At 40.6% G+C, this 24,267-nt stretch overlaps 1 protein-coding gene and 1 pseudogene across 3 annotated transcripts in view; one reads left to right on the top strand and one right to left on the bottom strand.

Moving 5' to 3' along the window:
• PGCKA1 (PDCD10 and GCKIII kinases associated 1) overlaps positions 1-24,267 on the top strand; it is an 88,832-nt gene that overhangs the window by 28,757 nt on the left and 35,808 nt on the right. Inside the window, exons 2-3 of one of the 3 annotated variants that reach the window (XM_086705254.1) lie at positions 14,109-14,162; positions 16,908-16,959. The exons of 1 other annotated variant lie outside the window; for it this stretch is intronic. The gene's annotated coding sequence lies outside the window, so the exon portion shown is untranslated. The remainder of the gene's footprint in view (positions 1-14,108; positions 14,163-16,907; positions 16,960-24,267) is intronic. One more of the 3 variants, XM_086705251.1, reaches the window with a different exon arrangement.
• Positions 2,654-3,015, bottom strand: LOC112858012 (small ribosomal subunit protein eS27 pseudogene; annotated as a pseudogene).

Genomic DNA, 24,267 nt, shown 5'->3' with positions numbered 1-24,267 from the left:
TTCTCCTAAAAATACCTGCCGTCACAGATGTTATCCTCCTCTCGGACATCTGCTTGTTCTAGTCCAAGGCTGTCTGCAGCTTCTGAGGATGTGACTCAGCCCAGAGCTTTTTGTTAAGCAGTCAAGGGCGCCATTAGCATCTCTACGTGAAGAGAACAAGTGTAAAGTGATTAGTGCAGCACCTGGGACAGCCTCGTGAGCCGTGGTGGCCACGTAGTAGTGATCGAAGCTGCTTGTCACTGGATGGAGCCGATGCCTGTGACATTCTAGGATCCATTTGTTGAAGTAGGGCAAGAACCAAATGAAATGCTTTGCTTGTTTCAGAGTACTTTCCTTGCCCAAAGATGAATGAAATACTTCAGAAGGCAAAAAGACGTTTACCTACACACCTTCACGTCCTTCAGAAAGAATTTTTCAAGCTGCAGAAAAGCTGGAAGAATAGCGCACGAACCACACTCACCGCCTAGAATCTGCAGTTAGCTTTTCTGTTTGAACCACCTCATTATCCATCAATCCATTTTTTTTTAACTGCACACTTTAAACTCTATTTCAGAGTATTGTAGACATCAGTTCATTTCAAACATTGTAGCATGTATTTCATTAACCATGAGTTCAATTTTTACTTACAGTTCTCTTTTTTTCTTTTCCCTCTTCCCATCTGTCCCTCTAGTATCATTTACATACGGTGAAATACACAAGTCTGAGTGCGCAATTTGGTGAGTTTGGGCAGCTGCATGCAACCGTGTGCCCCAACTCCCCATCAGGAGAGAGAACATTATTATCACCCCAGGAAAATCTCCCTGTCCCCTTAATCAATCCTCTTCCTTACCCCCATCGAGTCAGACACTATTCTGATTTTTTTTAATCACTCTATTTTGTTCAAAACTCCAAATAAACAAATCATACAATCCGTAGGTCCACCTTTGTGTAAGGCTTTTATTCAGCATGTTTTTGAGTTTCATTCATGCCACTGCATATTTTTTATTGCTCAGTAATATTTCATTTATAATATTCCAGTGTATTCTACTGTTGGTGGACTTTGGAATCCTTTCCAGTTTGGGGCTATTATGAATAAAGCTGCTATCAATACTCTTGGACAAGTCTTTATGTGGATATATATATATGTATATATATTTTTTTCATTTCTCTTGGGTAAATATCTAGGAGTCAAATTGCCGAATCAAGGGTGCTTCCTATCCTTTGTATCCGTGCCTACTGGGCTCAGATTTTCTCAGAATAGCAGCCCCTTCATGCATTCAAATCCAGAATATTCTCTTCTACATACAGTAGCAGAACAAAGGGCAGTAACAGTTATTTTTAGGCTCTAAACGTTCTCATTATCCTTTTGTCTGGACATGGTGTATATCCCAACCATTGTGTTGACATGTTGGTGTAGGGGGCACTGGTGGGAGAAACAGTTCTTTGGACATTGTGTAGGTAGCTCTCGTTTTTAAGTAGCCTCTACTGCACGAATACTGTTGATGCTACACTCTCTGTCTTTGAATCCTATTCATCAGGCATGTCAAGCAGAAAAGAGCAAATAGAGAACCTCCTTCTCTCATCTGTGGGCTAGCTGCCGAATTCACCTGGTCTGTCAGCATCGCTCCACTACACATTTCTTTGGTCAGATGCCTCTGCCATCCTCTGCTGCCTCCGCTTTAAACCCTCTGTCTGATCAGACCTCCGAGCCAGTCACCTTCCACCTCTCGCTCCTAGCCCTACTTCACGTTAGCGGTTCTTGGCCAGGGTCACGTTTGCCCCCCAAGTGACAATGCTTTTGACTATCACGCAGTCAGAAGCTACTAGCATACAGCGGGACAAGGTTGCTGACCATCCTACGATGTGAAGACTGTTCCCCATATGGAGGAATTATCCATCCTAAAATGCCAACAGTGCTGAAGTTTGGAGACCCTGCTTCTAAAATAGAAGACATTAGAATGGGCTTCTTAGCATGTTTTTTGCTATGGGCTGTTTTTTTAGTCTGTTGAACCCTATGAACCCCTTCTCAGAATAATTTTTTTTAGAGTTTATTTATTTATTTAGACAGAGAGAGAGAGAGAGAGAGAGAGAGAGAGAATCCTAAGCAGGCTCAGTGCTGTCAGCACAGAGCCACCGACACAGGGCTTAACTCTGCAACCCTGAAATCACAACTTGAGCCAAGATCAAGAGTCAGACGCTCAACCTACTGAGCCACCCAGGTACGCCCACAATAATATTTTTAAATACACAAAATAAAATACACAGGATTACAAAAGAAATGTAATTTTCAATTTAAAAAAATTATGATATAGGAACACCTGCTCCTTTATAAATGCGTTAAAAAGGAATGTCTAACAGCAAGCCTAATAACTACCATAGTTACAAGGATAAACAATATTTTGAAATCTACAACTCTTTTTTTAAATTTTTTAATGTCTTTATTTTTGAGAGAGAGAGGGGCAGAGCATGAGCTGGGGAGAGGCAGAGAGAAGAGAGGGAGACACATAATCTGAAACAGGCTCCAGGCTCTGAGCTGTCAGCACAGAGCCCCATGCGGGGCTCGAACTCATGACCTGCGAGATCGTGACGTGAGCCGAAGTCGGACGCTCAACCAACTGAGCCACCCAGGCGCCCCTTTAAAAAATGTTTTTAATGTTTTTATTTATTACAACTCTTTTTTTTTTTAATCCAAAATCTGTTTATTGGGATAGTTCCCCACTCATGTTGACTCAGGGTGCGTTTAGTGCTGCTTCCGTCTGAAGGAGCATCCTTCCGTGAGCCTTGCTTTTCCTCCTGTTGGCTGGCACAGGACAGTAGAGCAGCCCACACGCAGCACCACCGTCTGCGCGCGGCTGAACACGGTGGTGATTTTGTAGCACCCCGGGCACTTCACGTCCATGAAGTAGGAGTTGGGGCTCTGCACCAGGCGCTTCTTCTTGTGCTTCCTCTTCTCCTCCTCCGGGGACGGGTGCAGGAGGTCCTTCACAAGGGGCATGTTCTCGTGGGCAGGTCGTCACTGCCGAAAGGTATTTATTACAACTCTTAATGTAATGTGAAAACATCTGTGATTTCTATTAGAGACAAAGTCACAGGAACTGCTGATGATGCTGTCGTTTGATGGCCTGCATTAGAATAGAAGAAAATGCCTAATTTTAGTGGTTCGTGAAGAGGAGATGGGATTTTTTTTCTCATTTAAGTTCACAGATGCTCTGAATCCTATCCAAGAACCCCTTGCGGCTCTGCTCACCCCAGCTTACAAACTCCTACCTTCAAGGAGATTACCAAAAAAAAACGAATTTATCTATATCTACACCCAGCTTCTCTGCCTTCCCTCTTCAAGCAAGAATACATGTGCCTCGCTGTCAGAGTGCACTTGCAGAAAACAGAAATTACATTAGCTGTTTCAAGCAAAATGAAATCTAATACCAGGAACCGGATGCTCAAAATATCCCTGGAAGGACTGGACTAGCAAGCTTCGTAACACTAAAAAGACCACCACAGAACTAACCCTCCCAGGAAACTGCTTCCTTTTACGCAATCAAAACAGAGGGGGATTGGAAATGGACAATGGGACTCTTGGTCCCAGGAGCACTGCCTTAGCTGGTATTAGCCAGTAAGTTGTCACAGGTGGTGGCCACAGGGTCATGCCATGCCTAATGGGTCCACCTAGGAACAACAACAACAACAAAACAGTGCCCGGTTCTGCGCAACAGTTCTGCCTTTTGCTATCAGCCAAGCACCTGGACACTGGAACAGTGTCAGAGAAAAACATCCGCGTGTCCACTAAGGACTTGCCAACAGGAAAAGCAGAAGTAGCGTTGGCACGATCTCGGCCTCACTTCCTTCCACTTTCTCATCTTGCGGAGGATTGTCTGGGTCTAAGTCTGTATGGGAACCCTACTGCAAGAGAGTCTGGGAAATCTTCCCTTTTTTCTGTCTAGACTCTGCAGAACTGGAAGACACAGATGAAGACACTGAGCCCCTGAAGGTCCACCTTATTCCTCACCCTTCTCCTATCTAAGGCTCGTTAATTCTTTGCTCTTCCCTCCTGCCTGCTAATAGACCTTAATTAATTATGCTCTTTCCTCCATCTTCAGCTCCTTTCTTTCCACTGTCTCTTACAACATATCCAAATAACTTGAAAGCTTTCCTGACTTAAGCAATCCTCCCCTTAATCCTACTTCCTTCTTCCTAGTTCTTTCATTCACAGCCAGTTTGCTTCTAAGGATCGTTATGCTTGGGTTCCACTTCCTCACCTCCTCCTACTGGTTAACCTGTAACAATCTAGCTTCCAGAGTCACTATTCCAGGAAAACTCCTATTCCAAGTTACCAATTACTTCCTTGGTACTAAATCTAAGAGACATCTACAGGCATACCTTGCTTTACTGCACTTCTCTTTATTACACTTTGCAGATACTGTGGGGTTTTTGTTTTGTATTGTTTTGTTTGTTTGTTTTGTTTCTACAAATTAAGGGGCTGTGGCAACCCTGTGTCGAGCAAGCCTATTGGCATCATTTTTCCAACAGCATTTTCTCACTTTGTGTCTCTGTGTCATATTTTGGTAATTCTCACATTATTTCAGACTTTTTTATTATTACTGTATTTGTTATGGTGATCTGTGATCAGTGATTGTGACTTGCTGAAAGGTCAGGTAATGGTTAGCACTTTTTAGCAATAAAGTATTCTTAAGATATGCATATAGGTTTTTTAGACATAATGCTATTGCATGCACACTTAGTAGGCTATAATAGGGGGTAAATATAACTTTTATATGCACTGAGAAACTAAAAACTTCATTTGACTCACTTTATTGCAATAATCACTTTATTGAGTTGTTCTGGAACCAAATCTGCAATATCTTGGAGATATTCCTGTACAGTCCTTTTCTTACTTGGCCCTTGAATGTCATTTAAAACTGCTGGCAAATTCTTAATCCCTAAAGCACTTTACCTGCTTCCATTACTGTACTTACTTCTCCTTAATTGTTTGCAAACAAAAGAACTCACATATTTGTTACTGAACCAATCTACTAGTACAGAGGCATAAAAACAAAGAGAAAAAATCATTTTCCCAATAAGACTTATCCAACTGCCCATATAGTGGTGATGTTTTCAGCTTGATATGGAAAGACAGATGCTAGCAACCTTGATAACAGCATAAATACACATGCAATTCTTAGAAACCTACATGGGTTCTTCTCCAATGTCTCCTCTTGGAGATATACCAGATTTTCTTACCAGGTTTCATCCAAATCCATTACAGAATGGGACAATCCTTTTTTTGTTTGTTTCTTGGCCAAAATCACTGGATCCTGAAAGTTTTGTGAGAAGACACAGCAAGAAATGGAGTCAAACCCCTCCCCCTTTTTTTTCCTACTCTTCTGACTGCAATTTGTGGCTTTCCTTTGTAATTCTTTTGTGTTTTTTGTTTGTTTCTTTTAGTTTGGGGGGGCTCTTTTTTTTTTTAAACATTAAGTGGTATTCTTCAGGAATCAGTTTTTTCTTTAACTCTGTATACCTACTGCCTCTATTTTCTTATTCAGTTTCATGGCTCTATTTATTAGCTGTGTTTTTGATAACTGTGAAATCTTTACATCACGCCCACAATTCTTTCCTAAGCTTTTGGCCAGTGTATACAACTGTCAACAAACACCTACCTTTGAATGCTTGTCAGTCCCTTTAGATGCAGAATATACCAGACACAGAGTGAATCGCAGTCCTTGTTTACCTAAGATGCTTCCGATGGACCCTTGTCCCTGCATAATTCACATAAGTTCTGCCTTTATCCTCAAAAGTGACCCAGTTAGTGCTGCACTTGAAAGCTTGCATTAAAATTACATTTGGGGACCACTTTATGTGCATAACTCTTTTTAAAGAGGAGGATAAAAAGAATGTTTTATCTCATGAGGAGAATTTTTAAAGCACAACTTATACTTTGCAGTGTGCTGGAGAAAATTAAATACAAAGCAAAAATTAAAAGTAGCCTGAAGTCCAGGGGTGCCTGGGTGACTCAGTCGGTTAAGCATCCAACTCTTGATTTCAGCTCAGGTCATGCTCTCATAAGTGAGTTCGAGCCTTGTGTCAGGCTCAATGCTGACAGTGCAGAGCTTGCTTGGGATCCTCTCTCTCCCTGTCTCTCTGCCCCTACCCTGCTCTCTCACTCAATCTCTCTCAAAATAAATAAATAAACCTAAAAAAAAAAAAGTAGTCTGAAGTCTGAAAATAAACAACTAGAAGTCATTTAAAAAATGGTAAAATAAAATCACAAAAGAGAGATTCAGTGTATAGTATAAATGTAAATGGCTTAAACTTCTGTATTAAAAGGCAGAGACTTGGAGTGCCTGCGTGGCTGAGTCAGTTAAGCATTCAACTCTTGGTTATGGCTCAGGTCATGATCTTGCAGTTCCTGATCTCGAGCCTTGTATCGGGCTCTGTGCCGACAGTGCGGATCCTGCTTGGGATTCTCTCTCTTTCTCTCTCCCTCTCCCTCCCTTGCTTATGCTCTGTCTCAAAATAAATAAACGTTTTAAAAAAAAATAAACAAAAAGCCAAGACTTTTAGCTTGGGTCAGAAAGGAGTAATGCCAATTGCCGTTCACCTAGAATAATATGACGAAGAAAATAAACACTAAAAGGGAGGCAAAGATAAGGCAAATAAGTGCAGCAAAAAGAAATTAGGGACTGCACGTTAATATCAGAAGAAATGCATTTAAGGAGAAAGAAAGCATACATACTCTTTTAATTTTTGATCAAAATAAAATTATGGTTTTGTATGTGTCAAATAACTCTGTTTCAAATACAAGCCAAAAAGAGTAATAAAGAAGAAATTGAAAAAAAGACATGTGGAGGGAGAATTTAGCACAACTCTCCCAGTATTCCAAGATATTCCCTGAATCTGTGGGATAGACAGGTATTTTAAAAATCATGTTTATTAATTCTTTCCAAAATGTGCTTTAGAAGAGTATTCTCAACCAGCATCATATGATACATGCTATCTTTATATAGAGACTGACAATAAAGATATTTCATGGTTAAAAAAAAAATGAGTCAATTTGCACAAAAATTACGAGTTCATCCTATCTATCCTAAAGTGGCTTTTTGTTTTCATTTGGGTATATTCTCCTTGATTATTTACATATGTCTTTATATTCACATTTATTAATTGTTAAAAAAATAATTGAAGTTACATTTTATATAAATACCTGCTTTATTTTCACCTAGTGGTATTTTTTCTTTCTCTAATTTCTGAATATGTCATTATTTAATTAAAGATACTTTTATTTTTGAGCATTAAAGTTGTTTAAAATATCTGATAGTATTAAAAATTAAAACTAAGTGGACCACCCCTTTTCAGAGATTTTGGTCACCTCTCTGATTCTCTGATTATGTTTTTTTTTGTTAGACTGTAATAATTGGAATTTTGGAGCAAAAGTTGTTGACATGTTAAAGGTTCTTTAACACTAGCTGTTATAAAAAAATTAAAATGCCAATTTATTAGACAAAAATGTTATCCATTGATTTACATTTATTTATATCTATAGTTGAATGATTTTTCATATTCATTGGCTGTTATTTTAGTCTTTTGTTAATTGATCATGTCCTTTGTTTTTTGTTTGTTTTATATTGGTGTCTTTAATAAATATACTATTGCACTAAGTATCCTTTTAAAGTTAAGGATAGTAACCCTTTATTGTCTGTGTCAAATATTGTTTCATTTGGTCTTTGTATTTTTGTAAACAGTGTCTTTTAAGGTGAATAATGTTTACTTCTTATGTAATCTATTAATCTTTTAATATTCCTCTTGATGTTTCTTCCAGACCTTTAGTAACTGAAAGGCCCTCTATTCCTAAATTAGATAAATAGTCGCTTATATTTTTCTCCAATAGTTTTTTTTTGTTTTCATATAATGTAATTCAGGATCTAGCTTCTTCTGAATAACCTATTGTCCCAGCACCACTTATGAAGCAATTATAAAAAGTCACAGGATCTTATATGTAGAGAAGCCTAAAGATTCCACCAAAAAGCAAGCAGGCAAACAAAAACCTGTTAGAACTAATAAATTCAGTAAAGTTGCAGGATACAAAATCAATATATAAAAATCAGCTGTGCTAACAACAAACTATCTAAAAATGAAATTAAGAAAATAATTCCATTTACAGTAGCATCAAAATAATAAAATACTGAATAAACTTAACCAAAGAAGTGAAAGACTTCTACACTGAAAACTACAAAGTATTGATGAAGGAAATTAAGACATGAATAAATGGAAAGATATCCCATGTTCATGGATCGGAATAATTAATATTGTTGAAATGTTCATACTACCTAAAGTGATCTATGAATTCATTGCAGTCCCTATCAAAATCCCAGTGGGATTTTTTATAGGAAAAAGAAAAACAATTCTAACATTTGTATGGAACCACAAAAGACCCAGAATAGAGCAATCTTGAAAAAGGAAAACAAAGCTGGAGGCATTACACTTCCTGGTATCAAAATATATCACCAAGCTACAGTAATTAAGCTAGTGTGGTACTGGCATGAGAACAGAAAAGTAGACTAATGGAACAGAATAGAAAGCTCATAAATAAATTCATGCATGTGGGGTGTCACAAACACAAACACAACATTCAGTCCATAGCATATGGTCAATTTATCTTTGATAAGAGAGCTGAGAATACACAGTGATGAAAGAGTAGTCTCTTCAGCAAATAGTGTTGGGAAAACTGGATATCCATATGGAAAAGAATGAAATTGGACCCTTATCTTACACCATACACAAAAATCAACTCAAAATGAGATACAGATATAAACATAAGACCTGAAACTGTAATAGTCCAAGAAGAAAGCATTTGTCTCAGCAATGATTTCTTGGATATGACACCAAAAGCACAAGCATCAAAAGCAAAAATAGACAAATGGGACTGCATCAAACAAAAAAGATTCTCCACACTAAACAATGAACTGAGTGGACAGTCAACTGACAGAATGGAAAAAATATTTGCAAACCATATATCTGATTAGGAGTTAATATCCAAAATATATAAGGAATTCCTACAACTCAATAGCAAAAAACAAAAACGGGCAAAGGACTTGAATGGACATTTCTTCAGAAAAACATACAAATGGCCACCTAGGTATATGGATGCTTAAAGATGCTTAACACCACTAATCATCAGGGAAGTGCAAATGAAAACCACAGTAGGATGTCCATTCACGCTTATTAGGCTGACTGTTCTAAAAAAAAAAGTAAAATGTAACGAGAGTTAGGATGATAGAAATTGGAATCTTGTGTACTTGGTGGAAATGTAAAGTGGTGTAGCCACTATGGAAAACAGTATGGATGTTCCCCAAAAACTTACAAATAGAACTACCATATGATCCAGCAATCCCACTTCTGGGCATTTATCCAAAAGAATTGAAATCTGGATTTCGAAGAGATATCTGCACCCCCATGTTCTTTGTAACATTATTCATAATCACCAAGATGTAGAAACAACCTGAATGTTCATTGATGAATGAATAGACAAAGTATACATAGCTGTACGTACAATTGAATCCTCTTCTGCCTTAAAAAAAGACTGCCATAATTTGACCACATGAATGAGCCTGGAGGACATTATGCTCAGTGAAATAAGCCAGTCACAGAAGGACAAATGTAGCATGGTTGCACTAACATGAGATATCTAAAACAGCCAAATTCATAGAATCGTGAAGTAGAGTGGTGACTGCCAAGGGCCGGGGTGAGGGGGACCTCAAGAGTTGTTGAATTGGTATAAAATTTTAGTTTTCCAAGATGAATAACTTTTAGAGATCTATATAGTTAACAATACTGTGCTATTCTCTTAAAAATTTGCTAAGAGGGTAGATCTCATACTGTGTTCTTATCATAGTAAGTAAGTAAATAAAATCCATGATTTAAAATTCTTCACGTTTTATACACTAAATTCTTATATATCTTATGATCTCACTTTAGGGGAGGAGGGAAATGTTTATTTTATATTATTTTTATGTCTGATTTTTACCATAGCTCTTTGGGAGTTTTTAGGCAAAAATAGCTCACCATTTAAGAATACCACTTCTCTAGGGTGACAATCTTCTTTATTTTTTAGTGCACGTTATACACACTGTGCTGTGATATGGTTAAGGTTCAATTAAAATTGTGGTTAGCCTATATAAGTTTTAGTGTAAACAAAAAAAGTGAATGAGAAGAATAAGGCTACACTTTTCGATGAAAGAATTGTGGGTGACTGTGAGGTATGGTTACGTAATTGTTGACTATGAGAGGCACACCGAAGTGTTTTTCCATTTTTAACTCAACAAACATTTATTGGGCATCTTCTCTGTGTGTGAAATATTATTGAAGACCCAGGATAACCAAAAAGAATGAAAGGACGTCCCTAAAGCAACCATTGGATCCTCCTGGACTCAGAACTAGCACAGAGTTTGTTCAGTGAATCCAGGGTGCCAGGTACATCTGGCAACCAAAGGAAAGCTTTAGTGTCATATCCAAAACGTCAGTGCACATGAGTAATCTGAGATTTTACCAAACAGGATTATTATAGTCAGTGAACAATATGTTCCTTGACTTCTTGAGATTGACTTTACCAAATTTGTCATGAGACATTCTCTCCTCCTAGGTCTTCTTTTATTCTAAAGACCAGGTTACGTATCTTTTAAAAAAAGAGAGAGAGAGAGAGGATGCCATGAATCTAAGGCCCTTGTGAATCTTTTATGTTCTTTGCATCTATTTTGAGGGAAGGTAAATATCAAGGCACTGTTTTCAGTACTCTCCAGGTGTTAACACATAAAATTGCCCTAACAACCATATGGAATGGTATTACCATTTGCAGTTTATGGATGAAGAACCCAAGGCAGAGACAGATTGGGTGATTAACCAACCAAAGCTAGGAAGTAATGGGAGGTTTGAAAGGGGCAGTCTTCATTTTTCCCTTGAATTCAGAGCCCTCTATCCCCCGCTCCCCATGTTAATGTCGGTATCGTCTGTAGTCCTAGCCACGCTCTTCTTTGGCATGTACTAGAGAGGATGTGACTGACTTGGCTCTGCTACCAAGATTAACGTTGGTCAAGGGGCGCCTGGGTGGCGCAGTCGGTTAAGCGTCCGACTTCAGCCAGGTCACGATCTCGCGGTCCGTGAGTTCGAGCCCCGCGTCGGGCTCTGGGCTGGTGGCTTGGAGCCTGGAGCCTGTTTCCAATTCTGTGTCTCCCTCTCTCTCTGCCCCTCCCCCATTCATGCTCTGTCTCTCTCTGTCCCAAAAATAAATAAAAACGTTGAAAAAAAAATTTAAGATTAATGTTGGTCTTAGTACAAATCTCTAAGCGGCTTTGTAGGGCTTCTCTCCCCCCCTGCCCCCACCAAGTCCTCAAGCTGACTTTAACCAACTACGATGGATAAATATTAACTTTTAGGTCAGCACCACCATGCGTCACAGGCCAGAGTCTAAATACCAGGGAACTTTAGTCTCTTCCTGTGTTCTCTTACATGGGTAGAGGAAGACAGAAATGCAGCCTCAGATGTTTCCCTGCAAATCAGCTAGATGGTTGTGCCACTTTGTTCACTCAGTATGATCACATTGTGTCTTTGTAGATACGTGGATGATACATTTTTAATGACCACGATAATCAGAGGAATTCCACTGTTGGTCATCAGATCTCTATGTGTTTGGGTTCACAAGTACAGATACATGTTCAAAGAAATACAAAACACACGCGCGCGCGCGCACACACACACACACTAAAGGTCAAGGGATCTTATAAATTATTTAATGCAAGCCTTTCAATTTATAAAAAAAAAAAAAAGGAAAATGAAGGGGCGCCTGGGTGGCTCAGTCGGTTAAGTGTTAGACTTCAGCTTGGGTCATGATCTCATGGTTCATGAGTTCGAGCCCCACATCAGGCTCTGTGCTGACAGCTCAGAGCCTGGAAAGTGCTTCAGATTCTGTGTCTCCTTCTCTCCCTGCCCCTCCTCCGCTTGCGCTCTGTCTCTCTCTCAAAAATAAATAAACATTTTAAAAAAATGTTTTTAAAAAGGAAAATGAATACCCAAAATATTATTTACCAAAATCACATAGATGTTATTTTTGAAAAAGCACTCCCATGTTAGCTCTCTATGTACTACTGCACTTTAAATTGTTTTAATTTTTCATCACAGCTATGTAGTAGGGTACAGTTAGAAGATCTCCTAGTTCTGCAAGGGTTCTCAGGAAAAAGAACAGGTCCCAGGTCTCCTGCTCCTTAGTTCCTCTTCCCCAAAGAAACCATTTTCAACTCTTAGCCTGGTATCATCTCCACATACCTTCATGGCAAGCAAGTATTGCCACCTCCTGATTGTGTTAGTTTGGGACATTGTACGTGGACTCTCTCTAATGGATGATGAGAACTTAAGCTCTTTATTCTTCTTATCCACACCATGCACAATCAGTTTCTATCCTCACGGTATAATTCTGTCTTGGTTTTAATTAGAAAAATATGCAAGGTTTACATTGGCTGTATAGTTGACGCTTGAACAACATGAGTTTGAACTGTGCATGTCTACTTGTATGCAGATTTTTTTCATGAATAGAGTACTGTAAATGTATTTTCTGTTCCCAGTGATTTTCTTAAATTTTTTTTTTAATGTTCATTTACTTTTGAAAGAGAGAGAGAGAGAGAGAGAGAGAGCATGAGCGAGGGAGGGGCAGAGAGAGACAGGGAGATACGGAACATGAAGCAGGCTCCAGGTTCCAAACTGTCAGCACAGACCCCGACACAGGGCTTCGAACTCACAAACTATGAGATCATGACCTGAGCCGAAGTCGGACACTTAACTGACTGAGCCACCCAGGCACCCCTTCCAGTGATTTTGTTAATAGCATTTTCTTTTCTCTAGCTTACTTTATTATAAACATACAGAATACAATACATATATATAACACGTGTTAATCAACAGTTTAAAGTTGTCAGTAAGGCTTCAGGTAAACAGTAAGCTATTAGTAGTTAAGTTTTGGGGGAGTCAAAAGTTATACATGGATTTTCAACTGTACAGGGGAGCCAATGCCCCTAATCACTGCATTGCTCAAGGGTCAATTGTATGTGCTATTCAGAAATGGGGCATATACTAAACTTTTTTTTTCTTGCACAACTTATCCCTAGAGTTAATAATTTCCTTTTTACTTGTTTATTTTTGTATGTTTGTGTTTCTTGAGTGTGTGGGGTTTTTTTTATGTTTATTTATTTATTTATTTATTTTTAATTTTTTTTTAACGTTTATTTATTTTTGAGACAGAGGGAGACAGAGCATGAATGGGGGAGGGTCAGAGAGAGGGAGACACAGAATCTGAAACAGGCTCCAGGCTCTGAGCGGTCAGCACAGAGCCCGACACGGGGCTCGAACTCACGGAGTGTGAGATCGTGACCTGAGCTGAAGTCGGCCGCTTAACCGACTGAGCCACCCAGGCGCCCCTGTTTATTTATTTTTGAGAGAGAGCGCATGCCTGAGCTGGGGAGGGGCAGAGAGAGAGAGAGAGAGGGAGACACGTTATCTGAAGCAGGCTCCGGGCTCTGAGCTGTCAGCACAGAGCCCAATGTGGGACTTGAACTCATGAACCGAGAGATCATGACCTCAGCAGAAGTGGGACGCCTAACTGAGCCACACACGTGCCCTTTGAGTATGTGTTTTTTACGTATTTAACTATCCATCCAGTACTTAAATATTTACCAGTTGTCTAAATACTCTCTCAAGATGTTCCATGATTCTGTCAGTTTCATATGAGGTGTTGGGTAGAAGTCTCTCTCGGGGACTTCAGACCTGCTCATCTGGACTGGTTGTCCTCTCTGCCTGGTTATGCCGAGATCTCTTGTCATCACCATCTGAAAGAGTCCCTTCCCTTCTCTCCTGTGGTGGAGCTCCTATTTCCTAGATGTCATGTCTTCCTTTTGTTTGTTTTATTCCCTCAACATTCATGGACCACATCCTACAATAGCTTTCTAAGAAAAAGTATATGGAGGAAAAGATTATTTAAGGACTTGCCTGTCTAAAAATGTCTGTATTCTACTTCCCCACTTGAATGATAGATTGCATAGAGACTTCTATGTTGGAAATCATTTTCACTCAAAACTTTTTTTTTCCTTTAGAATTTTGAAGACACTGCTCTGTTGTCTCCTTGTTCACAATATGGCTGTTGAAAGGTATACCACCATTTCAATTCTCAGTCCTTTATATATAACTGTATTTTCTTCTTTGGATGTTGGTTGAATATTCTTTATCCTAGTATTATGAAAGTTCACAGTAATATACCTCAGGTGTGGATTTATTTTCATTGGGCTGGGTACTTGGTGGGCCCTTTGAATCTAGAAAATCTACCCTCTAATTTTGAGGAATTTCCTTGAATCATTTTATTAATGTTTTCTTCTCCTGTGGGTGTTTTACTTCACTTTCTAGATCTCCTGGAATTCCTTGATTATTTATCTGCTTTTCTTATCCTTTTTCAACATAGATCCCTTCAACTGAGGTTCTTATATATGTGGTTATGTTTTTCATTTCTAAGAGTTTTTTTTTGGGGGGGCGGGGGTGTTTTTTGAATGCCTTTTTTTTTACAGCATCATTTTCTTGCTTCATGATACCCTGTACTCTCTTATATCCATGAGTTTTTGAATAATAATTTTTGAAATTTTCTTTTGCCTCATAATTCCCAGCTCCCTCTAGATTGTTTCTGGTTTTCCCCCGGCTATTTGATAATCACTGATGTTCTGCTCACATGTAAGAGCAGGAAAGTAAAAACTGAAGTTCAGAATATGAAAGGGAGTGGGAGGGAACACTCACTGAGGGTCACTTGTAATACTGATCTGGCTGAGCCAGTTGCTGGGGAACTTCTAGTGTCAGTATCTTTAGGGCTTTCCCCATGGATTGGTCACATCCTCTAAGAAAACTCCTCTAAGCTCTTGCCTGGAGGGTAAGAGCCTGTCTGCCAGTGTGCGTTTGGGAGATGAGCGTGGGGAGTAGACTGTAGGAATCCTCCTATCTTGATGTGATGTCCCACCCTGAACATTGCCCAGTACACAGTTCAGAGACCTTCTGGTTTTGCCCCCTCTGCAGGATAAACTTCCAGGCTCCTGCTGAGGTGCTGTCACGCAGATGACAGTAAGGGAAGGAAGGGAGTGTGAACTGCTTCTTAAACAGAGTTCAACCACTACCACCGTTCTGGCCCCAGCTTTCCCCCTGCCTGAGGCACCTGCTGCCACCAGTCACCACCAATCGCTGAGCCTTTTGATGACCCTGCAGTGTAAACGGTGGTGCTCATCTGTCCACTTGCAGCTTCTGGCCTAGCTTTCTCAGGTCCACCAGATGAGTGGCCACTGTCCGCCTGCTTCCTAGCTTTCAAAATGCTGTCATTGTCACCACTCCTGATTCTGTTGTTAAAAAGACACATGTACATACACACATATAATTATTTTAGTTTTAATAAGATTTAGGAGTAGCCCAAAATTGAATAGTATTTTTTTTAACGTTTATTTTTGAGAGAGAGAGACAGACAGACAGCACACGAGCAGGGAAGGTGCAGAGAGAGGGGGACAGAGGATCTGAAGGGGGCTCTGCACTGACAACTGTGAGCCCAATGAGGGGCTTGAACTCACAAGCTGCAAGATCATGACCCAAGCCGAAGTCGGCCACTCAACCAATTGAGCCGCCCAGGTGCCCAAGTGAATATGTTGGATCCACTGTCTTTACCTGATGTCCTACCAACACATATTTAAATACAGATAGTATTTACCAACATATTACACCACAGAGGTCCAAGAACATGTAATTATCCACTCTAATTTGTGATAAATGACAGGATTCCAAATAAAAGATTTTTAAAATTGTTTATCAGAAAACACAAAAACCTAATTCACCTGTGAACATAAATTCTTCTCTCTCACTGTTTAACATATAACTTAAAAATCATTCTAGGCTTTTTCAACAAACAACTACTTTATTGCATATCTGCTTGGTCCATGGCACTGTGACCTGTTCTGTAGAGCTTATAACCCTCTCTTTGCCCCTACCCCTCGACTGAGATTTATCATGCCACAAATGATTAAAGTTTAAGACTGTATTTCATTTATAAAATGGCTTGGGAACTTTTTGCAGGTGAGAGAAACTATTCCTTAAAGTACAGACAGAGCCAAGAAAGTGAATGTTGGCATCTATTATCTGCCGTGCAGTCACTTTATCATTTTTTCTCTTTCCCCAGTGGGGTGCCACTGACATTTTGAATGAGAAAAAATTCTGTTACGCTGGACAAGCCCAAGCGTCACAGTCTGGTTAGCACGTAAACATTAAATGCTATTAGTGCCCTGTCACTGAGACACTAAAACACTAATCGCCCCATGTATTTCCAGATGTCCTTCCCATATAGCCAAGTGTCCCCAAGGGGCAGTAACCTCTCTCCCCAGAAAGTCATGGATTTTTCACACAGTTCTTTGAAATGGATCCCGTTACGTTTTATAACAAAGATCACAAAGCCTCTGATAAGTTAAATAAGTTCTTTATGTTCACCATGAGCCAGCACCTGATTTGAAAATGAAGTCTAATTTCCAAAGGTTGCTCTGTCTGTTAGCAGTTGCTGAAAGAGTTCACGGAGGTTGTATTAGCTTGGGCTGCCATGACAAAATATCAGAGACTGAGTGGCTTAAAAAAATAGAAATTTGTGGGGCGCCTGGGTGGCTCAACTGGTTAAGCATCCAACTTCGGCTCGGGTCATGATCTCACGGTTGTGAGTTCAAGCCCCGTGTCGGGCTCTGTGCTGACAGCTCAGAGCCTGGAGCCTGCTTTGGATTCTGTGTCTCCCTCTTTTTTTGGCCCTCCCCTGTTCATGCTCTGTCTGTGTCTCAAAAATAAATACACATTAAAAAAAATTTTTTTTTAAATACAAATTTGTGTTTTCACAGTTTGGGAGGCTAGAAAGTCCAAGATCAAGGGCCCAGGGAGGTTCAGTTTCTGGTAAGAACTTTATTCCTGATGTGCTGTGGCTGTCTTGTTGCTCTAACCTCATGTGGCCCTAAGCTTGTGCATGGAGAGAGAGAGGAGAGCTCTCTGGGTGTCTCTTCTTATAAAGGCATGAATCCTATCAGACCAGGATCCTACTCTCATTTAACCTTAATTACTTCCTTAGCTGCTCTTTCTCCAAAGGTAGCCAAAATGGGGGGTTAGGGCTTTAACATATGAATTTAGAGGGAACACGTTCAGTCCATAACAGAAGTTGAGGACTGAAAATACATCATTTGATTGGTGCTTGAACACCGGATGACCTCTGTACCGACAATTTTGGTATAGAGCTAAGGCCAGAGACCATATAGCAAGAAGCAGATACTCCAGGAAAATGTGGTGATGATCTGTATCTTAGGGCAGAGAGAGATGGGAGAGTGAGTGAGCAACACTCAAAGTTGAGAACCTGGCGTATAGTAGAGACCAAAAGGAGAGGTATATGCCATCTGTGTTTTCCTCCACAAATGGAAATTACGCACTCGTGTGTTATGTGCACACATACGTAGCATTCCTGTCTTAATTGGGGCTGCTATAACAAATCACCACGGACAGGGTGGCTTAAACAACAAACATTTCTTTCTCGTGGTTCTAGAGGCTGGAAATGCAAGATCAAGATCCCAGCTTGGTCAGGTTCTTGGTGAGGGTCCCCTTCTGGGTTATGTGCTCACATGGCCGTTCTTTGGTTCCTGCACAAGACAGAGTGAGAGAGTGATCAATCTCCCATCTCTTCCTTTTACAAGGACACTCATTCTTTTTCTTTTTTTTTTTAATTATTGATTTATTTGAATTTTTTTTCTTTGAAGAGAAAGAGAGACAATGCAGGCGAGGGGCAGAGAGAGAGAGAGAGACAGAGGATCAGAAGTGGGCTCTACGCTGACAGCAGAGAGCCCGAAGTAGGACTCAAACTGATGAACCCACGAGACCATGAGCTAAGCTAAAGTCAGACGGTGCCCCACAAGGGCACTCATTCTGCCATGCAGCTTCGCACTCCTGACTTTATCTAACCCTAATCACCTCCCAGAAACCCCACCTCCAGATACCGTCATAGTGAGGATTAGGACTTGAACGTATGAACGTGGGACACAAATATTCAGCCCATAGCACTTCCCTCACAGCCGAATTAGCACTGACATTTCAAAAAAGAGGAAGTGGCAGAAAGAGTAAAGATGAGGGACAAAGTGGGCTCTTGCTTGAAAATACTTCACCTGCATTGGATTATGTCCATCATGAGGCCATTTGAGAACAGGAAATGCATTCTTAATGTATCAGTTATCTATTGCTGCACAGTAAGGTATCCCCAGAGTAGTGGTTTAAAACAACAGTAAACATCATCTTCAATGGTTTCAGTGGGTCAGGAATTAGAGTGGCCCCAGTGGGCATTTTTGGCTCAGGGTATATCATAAGGTTGCAGTCAGTTGTCAGCCATGGTTTTAGTCACTAAGGATTGACTGTTACACTTCCAAGATGGCACAAGTCCTCCTCAAGGGGCCTCTTTACTGCTTGTGTCGTCACAGCATAGCATCTGGCTTCCCTCGGAGTGAACAACAGGAGAGAACATCACAGAAGCCGTAAGGCCTTTCCTAACCTAGCCTTGACTTAATCATGTACCATCATTCCTGCCATATTCCTTTCATCCCACAGGACAGCCCCAGATCAGTGTGGGAAGGGAACTACGCAGGGACACAGACCAGGAGGCAGAGGCCACTGTGGGCCAGTGGGCAGGCTGACTACCCCACCTAATAACCGTTCTGCTGTAGTTTCTCACCTTTTACTGCTTAGTGAAGAAAGGACTTGTTTAAGAAGTGAAGGTTAACTAGATACCCTCTTCCTACGTGTATCTAAGGCAGATGACTGAGGTGATGTTGACAGAGGCCAAAGCAGTAGTCACTCTTGGAGAGTCCAAGAAGTGTGAAGGAGCAGAATTTGGTGCCAGGAGGGTAAAGAAGGACGCTCGGTCCCAGAAAAGAGAAGAGAAGGTAGAGGCCCAAGGACTCCAGCCTCTCTGCTGATTCAAGACATCCAGATTTAAGATGGAATAATTACAGGTGCCAAACTAACAGTTCCAACATTTGTTCAGTCCAAAGGCACTAAAATTGGACAATAGAAAGAGGTTATTCATTTCAATTCTGCAAACATTTGTATGTTTCCTCTAGGACAGGAAAAGAATAGCGATGGGACAGTAACACAGAGGAGGGAAGCTACCAACGAGTAGCTAACTCTGCTGGGTACACAATTGCTTTGAGTTTTTATGGTAACCCAGTGAGGTCACTGCTGTTGTTTTCATTTAGTGGGAGTAAAATTGAACCTAGAAGATTTATGGTCAGCCACATAACCTGTTAGTAGGGGCCAAAATTGCACTTAACTTTAAAATAGGCCTTCCCAGCCTCTAAAAATCAAACTGAATTAGTTCGAGTATAGGTAAGGGCAGCCACAGGAAAGCTTAAGGTGGGTGAGAACTAGCCTCTCTCCAACATCTCCCCTGCCAAGGTACAACGAGAGCAAGTCTCAGACCAAATTCCCCACACATGTATTTTTTTAATGTTTGTTTATTTTTTTTTTATTTATAAATAAATTAATAAATAATATTTTAGATTATTTGTTTTTTATTAGGGAGAGAGAGAGAGCACAAGCAAGGAAGGGGCAAAGAGAGAGGGAGAGAGAACAGGGGAGGGGCAGAGAAAGCAGGGAGATAGAGAATCCCAAGCAGGCTCTGCACACTTGACAGCACAGAGCCTGATGCAGGGCTTGAACTCATGAACCATGAGGTTATAACCTGAGCCAAAATCAAAGAGTCCAAAGCTTAACCAACTGAGCCACGCAGGTGCCTCCCCAACACGCATGTATTTTTAAGCCACATTTACTAGCAAGCAGCCACAAAGCAATACGTGTATCGGTTTTGTAAACTTGAAATGCTGGTTGTCTAACTTTTTAGGTTATTGTCCCACCACCCTGCAGAAAAGAAAGATCCTTGATGACCTGACAGTATTCCAGACATAGTATTCGGTTACTATCCTAGTCAGCATCAGGCAGCAGAAATTAGGGAATCCGATGGTGTGGGTCACAGGACCGGGAATCTGGCTTCAGACAACACGCCCAAGGGTGCAGAGTGCAGGCTTCTCTAGAGTCAGGCTCCCTGTTCATAAGGGGCCAGGGAAGCCCACCTGCAAACCTCAAGTCACCCAGCTAGTGTCTGTTTCTAACATTTCATTTCCTGATCGATAAGCCACAAATTTCACAAATGAAAACCCATTTATGCCATTCACTCACTCATATCTTAATCGGGGGACAGCTGGAGTTGCATTTGGGGTGGTCTTCCCAATTAGATACTAGTTGATCACCCCTGAAGTGTAAAATTTTTACTACCGCTAGGGTTTAATAAACGAAACATTTACATCATACTGTTTAGGGTGAAGTAAGCTATAGACATCAAAGCAAAAAGACCTGTAAATTCTCAGCCCAGAGAGTGGACACAGGCAGAGCTACGTTGAGGACCGACACATACTATCCCATTGGAATCCAGTACCGAATTCGATGTACAATTACCTTCACATTGCTTCATGTGAAGCTTCTTAATCAGATTATAAAATTCTTGGAAAGAGTGGGTCCTACATATACTTTTTTTATTTTTCCACAATGGCTATCACAGTGCTAGACACATACAGGTACATAGAGGTGTAGAATGTACACTTTTCCATTGTTAAAATCTATGGCAATATCTTACAAATGTTTGGGCCTGAGGATTCTGTATTTGCTTTGAAATTCTAAAGTGCCTCAATGGACCAAAAACCCGGAGACATCAAAACACTACCTGGCTCACTGGAAATGATCCAGTGCAATTTAGGACTGCAACGAATAATGGAAATGTTATACATTTTGTGTGGTTTTCTTTTTTTTTCAATTTTTTTTAATGTTTATTTATTTTTGAGAGACAGAGAGAGACAGAGACAGAGCCACAGAGAGAGGGAGACACAGAATCCGAATCTGGCTCCAGGCTCTGAGCTGTCAGCACAGAGACCATGACCTAAGTTGAAATCGGATGCTTAACTGACTGTGCCACCCAGGCGCCCCACTTTTTGTGTGGTTTTCTTTTCATGTCAGTTCGCAGCCTTGGTTCCAAGATATATTAAGCTTCATCAGGCGATAAGCATAATGTATGAATCCTGATATCTAAATGTAAGTGGCAATACCTGGCTTCGCTTCAGAATTTTTTTAGTTGAGTTTGTCCATTTCCACCAAATGGAATCCTGTCGATCATCAGCTCCGGGGAGACGGAGACGGAAGTTAGTACTTGGTTTGTTTTTATTCCAGGTGTTGCTCGAATGCTAATAGTTGAAAAGCGCTGTACTATTTGACCCCGAAGAGCTTTGACTAAAGGGATTTCCACGTTGTTCACTCCTGTCCCCAGGGAGGAAAGGTATCTAGGTCCTTCTGTTTAACAGGTAATCAGTGCACCTGGCAGCAGTTAGTGCTGAGTGTTTGGTTTTGTTAGGCAATAGCCCTCAGCCCCACGGCCAGCCCGCAGCCACACCCCAGCCAGCAGGGCCCAGGGCTGGGTTTTCTGTTTGGTTTTTAACCATTGCACAACTGTGTAAAGTCTTAAGAACCTGCTAGGATTTTAGCTGTGGGATGTGAGCTTCTGGGGCGCCTCTGGCACAAAGAAAGGAGAACGGGCAGAACAGCCCCACTGTAGGTCTGATGAGGTCAAAAGCCTGGTGAGAAAATCCTTCAGGAAGAAAACAGTTTTTTGCAATGGCTCAGAGAGAGGAGGAAGCCCTTATAGATTCACTGAAGCGGTCTCCTAGGCAGGAAAGCTGCCGATGAGTTTAGGAAAGGAAGAGTTTGAGATTGAATTAGAAAGACTGATCCCGTAAATGTACTTTGCATTCCTTCCAAATTCACATAAAAGGACACAGGAGTATGTATGCAGTATTTAAAAATACTGTCGGTGAAGGAACTATTCTCGTGAACAGTTTTAGCCCTGGTGTATATTATATAAACTCCACCAGAAGGGAAAAGCTTCCTCCTTGGTTCCAGCTTCAGTTTGCACATATAAATACACACACACACACTCATTTTAATATTATTAATTTCAAAAATTCAGTGTAGGTAATCTGGTTCAGTGCTCATGGTTTGAGATTTTAATTCTGACATATTTGGTTTATCACATTTTGAAATTTTTTCGTATTTGGTTTATCACATTTTGAGATTTTTTTCCATTTAGGATCTTTTCTACCCAGGAACCTAGCTTGAGTTTTTATGAAACAAGATGACATAGCAGCTCAGATTGAAATCACTGAGTTTGAGTAATGCTGAATTTAACAGGATGTTATCTAAAAACCTTATACCTTCAAGTGTTTCTAGACTAAATTCTGTGATTTCCCCAGAAACACATTATCAAATAGTCTTCAATAATGTGCCACATAAGTATATTTATTACAGATGTAGGTACTTTACATTACAGCCACTCTTTTTTAATATGTCTTGCTTTGAGACTCACGTATTCCTTCCTTTGTATTTTCTCCCCAACCATATGATTGTGTATTACTGATGCTATAAATATCTTCTATCTTTTTTTTAATTTTTTTTAATCTTTATTTATTTTTAGAGAGACACAGTGTGAGCAGGGGAGGAACAGAGAAAGAGAGGGAGACACAGAATCTGAAGCAGGCTTCAGGCTCTGAGCTGTCAGCACAGAGCCTGACGTGGGGGTCGAACCCACAAACTGTGAGATCATGACCTGAGCCGAAGTCTGACGCTTGAACGACTGAGCCACCCAGGTGCCCCTAAATATCTTCTATCTTAAGGCGAGACTGACTCCTGGTTGTTCCCTTATGATCTCTGTGTGCAAAACGCTTAGTGTTTGCTGAAATTGCCTGTGGCTTGTCAATTAATCCTAGGTGTCCCTGAAATCTGAATAAAGAATAGGGTTTATAAATCTACATAAAATAACAGGACAAGTGAGATTTTAGAATCTCTGACTTCCTTGAGATTTGACCTAGTTAATAACCATCACGACAGGGCTGTCCTTTTATTCTTGGAAGAAAATACTGTCTTCTAGAGAGGGAAAAATGGAACCAATTCAACCTGCTTATCCAACCACGTAGAAGACAGGAGGAAGGTGACCTCTTCATAGCTGTTTTGTCTGGACCCTATCCTTCAACCCCTCCTCCTAACCCCCGCCCCACCTGTTAACCTTGAGTTGATTTTGAAAGGAGGAAAGAATGCCTTGGGCTACATACAACAGCTCCCGTTGGCTGTATGCCCCCACACCCCCCATATACCACATCATACGTGCCATGCACTAAGTCCCTTAGTTCACTGAGCATAACAAACCTGTAAGATAGGTATTATTACCCCAATTCCTTATATTCAAAAGGTAAGCTAAGCCTTTTTATATTTATATTGTTTCACTTTGTTTTTTTAAAATGCTTTAAGGGGGAAAAAAAAGAAAGGATCTAAAGAGGCCCGGAGTCTCAAAAGTAAGGATAAATGGTCTACAGCACCACATTTTTCAGAGTATCAAAAACTCTTTAAAAGATTTTATCCTTTATCTAAACAGCATGCTCCCAAAACTACTGCTGTCTGTGCTGATTTCACAGGAGGCAAATGAGTCTCCCTAACTTCTAGCCCATGATTCTGACGTAAAATATTGACCGCCAGAAGTTACCCCTTGGGTCCTTGCTAAAAGTCTCTGGTTGCAAATTTGCCCTCACTTTTTTCCCCCCCATGTTTCTGGAGAAGAGATGGAAATGGTGATCCTGGGAAGCCAGGTAACAATCTTCCACAGACTCAAGAAATCTGACCGTGACTGGACTTGTTCTCAAACTCGCTTTTCACTCAATCATATTTGGAAATTGCTTCTCTGTGGGAAAGGAAGCAGCTTGCCTGACGGACTCATGTGTGTCCAGAAAAGAAAGGTTTGTTACGGAGATTCTGCCCTCATCTTAATGATCAACACGTAGTTATTCCACATCTGCTGTAGTTGAGGCATTACTCAGGAGCTTTGCACGCAGTTAGCTCTGTTCCTTAGGACAACCCTAGTAACGGTGCTGTTCCCATTCCACAGGTGAGGAAAATGCGTACTGCCTCAAAGTCATGTCACTTTCCTGAAGTCGTTTTCTCCCTCCCAAAATGTTAATATTCTACTGAGAACTTAAGGCCAGACATCCACCTCTTGAGACTGATTAACTCACAGCAGGGGAAGTTGGGTCTTAGGGTGACTGTTAATTGGAGGTTATTGGTGTGTGGCTGAGAGAAAATGGC

This window comes from Puma concolor, chromosome B1 (assembly GCF_028749965.1).
Source record: "Puma concolor isolate L17-30 chromosome B1, mPumCon1.1.hap2, whole genome shotgun sequence".
In the NCBI taxonomy this organism is placed as follows: domain Eukaryota; kingdom Metazoa; phylum Chordata; class Mammalia; order Carnivora; family Felidae; genus Puma; species Puma concolor.
Note: the sequence above shows the minus strand (reverse complement) of the source record. Positions and strands in the feature narration are given on the sequence as shown.